This window comes from Gymnoscopelus microlampas (assembly GCF_963454915.1).
Source record: "Gymnoscopelus microlampas genome assembly, chromosome: 21".
NCBI lineage: Eukaryota > Metazoa > Chordata > Actinopteri > Myctophiformes > Myctophidae > Gymnoscopelus > Gymnoscopelus microlampas.
Window position 1 is genome coordinate 42,819,646 of NC_139958.1, and position 6,128 is coordinate 42,825,773.

Below are 6,128 nucleotides of genomic sequence, written 5' to 3' on the forward strand. Positions count from 1 at the left end.
CCGCGGCCAAATACATATACTTTTGGGGGTCCTTGACACGAAAAAGATTGAGCACCACTGATATAGAAACATACGTTTTTCAGAATACTGTTGAGATTTCGGAGACATGTAGAATCGGCTTCAGGTCTCAATGGGTTAATGCAAATGACTTCTGAACGGTTTCATATAGTCAGCATGGCAGATGGCAGAAAGACAAAACATGGTAGTAAAAGACATGTTCCTCATTCAGAAGTCAAGACTAAAAAGCACACAGGAAGGTAGTTCAAGTTCACACTTCAGCCAGTGTGGCTTCCGTTAGGGTGCACCGTTCTCAGGGAAGCGCTCTAATAAGCTGACTAAAACTGTGAGGGGATCAAAGGCTTTAAAGCGCACATCCTGCAATGTAGAACTACTCTGTTACAAGTCAAGTAAAAGTAAGTTCAAAATGTACTTGAGTAGAAGTGCAGAATTATTGGCATCAAAATATACTTATAAAGTACCAAAAGTAAAAGTACTCAATGTGCAGAATGACAATTCAGAATTGAAAATAGCAGATCTGCAAGCTCGTAATACGTCACATCGCGGCACATTGTGAGCTTGTAGATCTGCTATTTCCAAATGGCCAAAATATATATAGGGCTGAAGTGGTTAAATCTGCAAATTAACTAATAACTGAAGTTGTAGTGGAGTAAAAAAGTACAATATTTGCCTCTGAGACGTAGTGGAGTAGAAGTAAAAGTATTGAAAATTGTAAACACTGAAGAAAGTAAAAATGATCTCAAAATTGTACGTAAGAGCAGTACTTGAGTAAATGTACTCAGTTACTTTACACCACAATCAATAATAACAACAACAAAACCGTTGATGTCCATTGCTTACAGGATATTACGCAGTTGCATGAGCAATGGCAGACCCACTCACTTTTCCTTCTAAAGCATGAATTCCCCCCATGCATCCAAATTCTTATCAGATCTGTGATCAAGGTTGCGCTGCAACTTCAGCTTCCTTGTGGGTAACAGATTCAGTAGCAAGATAGAGTGGGACTTTTTTTTCTTTTTTTTTTTGCATATTGCTTTGGTGAGAATTGCTTTGATGAGAACCTGATTCTTTAAGTGCAGTGGTGTAAAGTAACTAAGTGCATTTACTCAAGTACTGTACTTAAGTCAAATTTTGAGGTATTTTTTAATTTACGGGAGTATTTACAATTCTCAGTACTTTGACTTCTACTCCACTACATCTCAGAAGAAGATATTGTACTTTTACTCCACTAAAAATGTTTTAAAACTTTAGTTACTGGTTACTTTGCAGATATGAATTATTACATTATAAAACATACATTAACCACTTGAGCCCTATTTTATACCTATTTGAAAATAACCGATCTACAATCTCACAACGCGTCGCATCGCGACGTGTTGTGAGCTTGTAGATCAGCTATTTTCAAACATTTTAGTACTTTTATTTTGGTACATTTTGATGCCAATACTTTTGTACTTTTACTCAAGTAAATTTTGAATTCTGGACTTTTACTTTTAACAGAGTATTTCTATATTGCAGTATTGGTACTTTTACTTAAAGAGTACTTTTCTTAAAATTGTTAAGAGCTGTTTCATCATAAGTTGATTAATCAATGAATAATTTGGTTTGGTCTTATAACCTTTTCATTTTGTATGATTTTTTCCCCACGCTCATCTCTTATAAATGATTGATATATCCCTTTAATTCTGAACGTCTATAAGCATAATATAGAGGGTTAGGGTTAGGGTTAATAATATAATTAGAATGTTCAGTTCTCAACCTCACAACCCCGAATACCTGAAAAAAATAAAACAAAATATGCAGGATTCATACAGATTTGTCAATTAAATGAATCTATTGCACGTCAAATTCCTGACTTTTAGTCGACTTCGTTTTTTTTTGTGGAGGACAGCCCTAATAGGTACAGTTTTCAGCTGTAATGGAAAATGGAATAGTATAATTGTACATAAAATGTTTCTGATGTAAGACTTTATGCATATTTTTCCTTTATTGTAGCCATAACTATAAGATACAATAAGGTAGAACCATCCACAGCTAGAGTCCACTGGGCAACACTGCCTTCTTGTGGAGGTTTCGTGTGATTAAGCTGCATTTTTGAATACAGGGATAACATATGTTGTAGACTAGTCTATATATTTTATAGTGATTTCTTAAAATTTTATATCATATCTTTTAAACTTAACTACAGTAAATTAAACTAAACTACAGTAAATCCTCAATGAATGTCATTTGGGTGAACCTTTATAGCCTCAGTACGAGATTGCAGAGTGATTTTCTATGATTAAAATAAGTGTCACATGTAAATAGCTCTGTGTTCTGATAGTACTCATTTCTGTAGAGTGTTTGTTCAGTAACAGGAGTCTCCATGTCTCTCCAGCTCTTTATTAAACAGAAAATGCAGTTTCAGGTCGGGATATCAATTTTATCCAATCAAGATGGAGACCTCAAACAGGATACAGATTAAACAAGTGAAATTGGAAGTGATGACACAAATAAATGAGCAGACACAATTGGAACTGGATCACCATAAAAATGAAGCTGATAAATGGGTACTCTCTCCTGATTGGCTGACATTTTGTCACCTACTGTACCTGAAAATGGATTTTCTGTTTATTAAAGAGTTGGAGAGACAGGGAGACTCCTGTTACTGAACAAACACTCTAGCAATGATTACTATCAGAATACAGTGCTTTAACCTTATAACAAAAAACTTTTGTTTTAAACAAACAATATCACTTTAACTAGTGACAATGACAGTAGCAGATGTACAGTGGATACCAGGGCAAGCATAAATGAGGTGTTAGAAGCCCAGGTTTGAGCATGCAGCCTTCAGCTCATCTACACTGTTCATGGGTCTGTTGTTTCCCATCCTCCTCTTGACAATACCGTATAGCAGGGGTGGGCAACTTTGATGATGGAGAGGGGCCCACATTGCACATATACTGTCAGGCAGACACCTCTTATCTCCGTATTTTAACCTTTTTCAAAATGAATGCCGTATACTTCGTCATTCTATGTCACACAAAAGTAGCAAAAATAGCCGATCTACAAGCTCAAAACGTGTCGCAGTGCGACACGTTTTGAGCTTGTAGATCTGCTATTTTTGCTATTTTTATTTTTTTTTGTTGCAAATTTTGTAATTTGAAGTAACATTTGTATTTAATTAAAAATGCATTTACTTATATAACTTTATGAACTTAAATACAAATACATTAAAGCATCTACACCATGAATTAAAAATAATAATAATAATATCATATTGTTTATGTCCCTCAAACGTTTTTCAAAAGGTTTGAGCCTAAATCAAGCCTCAGATATACTCAGAAAATCCCAGATTTGCTGTGAAAGCCTGAGTGTTCAAACTGGGGTATTTTTGGGGATAGAAGAGAGGTAGGGGAGACCAAAAACACACAAAAAAGAAGATAAAGTTAAAATTCATGGTGTAGTCCCTTTAAAAAGACAATATAATTGTAATACTAGTCATTAAGCTACTAATATAGACTGAAGTAATTAAAGCGGGTCATGTTTGCATGTTTGGAATTGTAACAGCTGAAATCAATAATATATCAGTATTCCGATATCAACCTGCGGGCCGCAATAAGTGAAGGTGGGGGCCGCATGTGGCCCCCGGGCCGCCAGTTGCCCATGTATGCCCTATAGTATAGATTCTCTGTCGGGTTCAGGTCCGGCCAGTTGGCTGGTCAGTTAAGCACAGTAATAACCATGGTCAGTGCACCAGTTACTAGTAGTTTTGGCACTGTGGGCAGGTGCCAAGTCCTGCTGGAAAAGGAAATCAGCATCTCCATAAAGCTTGTCAACATACAGAAGCACAAAGTGCTCTAAAATCTCCTGGTAGATTGCGGTGTTGACTCTGGACTTGATAAAACAGTGCACCAACACCAGTAGATGACATGGCACCCAAAACACCATCAAGCAAAGAAATCAAGGTCATCTGCTGATGTTGGTTCACTGTGACAAAGAGTACAGTGTTTGTAGCAGAGTAGCTGTCACTTTGTCAGATTGTTTGATTAAAAAGAGCAGAGTATCATTAGGGCTGTCAAGATAATGGAATTTTACTTGATAATTAATTGTCATACTGTACAACAATTAAATTGTGTTTCTAAATTGTGTTCTTCATAAACAAAACAGGGCAGATAATGACAAATAATGTAAACATACAAAGAAATGACTGATATATTTAATAACGTTATACTTTCAAAATAACAAAACAATTGTGGAAATAGCAGATCTGCAATCTCATAATGCGTCAGCTTGTACAGTAGATCTGCTGTTTCCGCAATTTTGGGGGAAATATTTGAATTGTATTAACATTTTTCAACATGGAACGATTATGACAATATTAAGATTACATGTCTCTCTGATGGCACACAATACAAAGCTGGGACTGGGCCTCAAAACATGGATTAGTGTTCCTCATTCACCAACTGTTCTAAAGACGAGATTCTTCTTAAAACCCACTTATGCAGTTTTCATGAAGACACTGACATTCACCAATGTTTTCTTATTTGTGATTTATTCTGGTAAGAACAGAATCGTTGTACACTCAACACTCAAGCAAATAAAAAAAAAATATATATAGTTGTTTTTTTTTACTCTTTGTTGTACAAAGCATTATGGTATTTTCAAAAAAATTAAACGTGCCCATCCCAGCTACACTAACACTTCAACTCACGTTAATTGGTAACCCTGCCATCCAAGGCTAATTGGAGGCTAATGGTGTCTGATCACATTATTTATACGTAGGACCAAAGTAGGCCTACTTGCACGGTGGCATATTTACTGCCGCTGCAAGATGTCGCAAGCAATACCACTCCATAAGTGTCCAACTCATCTGCGACTCCCAGAACCACCTGTTGAATGTGGTCTCCCGTGTGCACAAGACACCTACATTTTAAACCGTTCTGTGCATATGCGACTCAAACAAGGAGCTGCTTGAGATGCATGACTCATTGGTATCTTTGAGTAATTATACATTACAGCAACAGTGGGCATCTATTTCCCATAATTACTTGTTTTGTTGGGGGATTGAGGATATGCCCTGGATCCTTGGTTAATGACGCCACTCACCAACCCTCAGGAGGTGTCCTTCAATAAGCAGCATGCATGAACTTGCTCCACCATTGAGTGCACCATTGGCATCTTAACAGGATGCTGGATGTGTATGAACACAAGCCGGCAAGCTGCTTTACATAACCAGCAGAAGCTGAGAAATGTTTTAATCTTGAAAAAAAACATTACAGAGCCTATGGACTACCTCGATCAGCTAAATACACAATACAACAATCGTTTCCAAATTTGATAGCAATGAATTGCTTGTTTGTAAATAAAATTGTTTTAAAATTAATTAGACTTTTATAATTTGATTATTTATAGCTTGCAATTAATCTCAAGAAAGAAATGCATCACAAAATAAAACTGGTTTCCGTGCATATCTTTATTTGTTTGAATTTCTTATACACTGTAAGTGTCAGTGAAAACCTTCCAAGTAGGTTATCTGTGAAAGCATTTCGGCTATCTGTGAATCCATTTCGGCTATCTGTGAATCCATTTCGGCTATCTGTGAATCCGTTTCGGCTATCTGTGAAAGCGTTTTGTCTGTCTGTGAATGTGTTTCGGCTATCTGTGAACGCCATTGGACTCTCTGTGAAATCCCTTGGGCTGTCCGTGAAAGCGTTTCGACTATCTGTGAATGCTTTTGGACTGTTTGCTGTGAAAGCATTTGGGTTGATAGGGAAAGCGTTTGCACTCTCTGGGAAAACATTTGGGCTACCAGTGAAAGCTTTTGGGCTAGCCGTGAAATATCTTGGTCTGCATCTTGAAAGCATGGTGAAAGCATCTTGAATTTCTGTGAAAGCATTTTGTATTTCTGCGAAAACATTTTGAATTTCTGCGAAAGCTTTTGGCTAATTCTCACTTGGCTGTCTAGGATCACATCTGAGATCTGACATGGGGCAGTAGAACAGGTCCTGGGTGCACACATAGAGGTGCTGCAAGAAGGTACTGGTTGTGAGGTGCCAGGTTCTGCCTCAGAGGATGGCTGCCTCAGTGGGAGTTCATCTGTAAATACATTTATAAAAATCAAACCATTG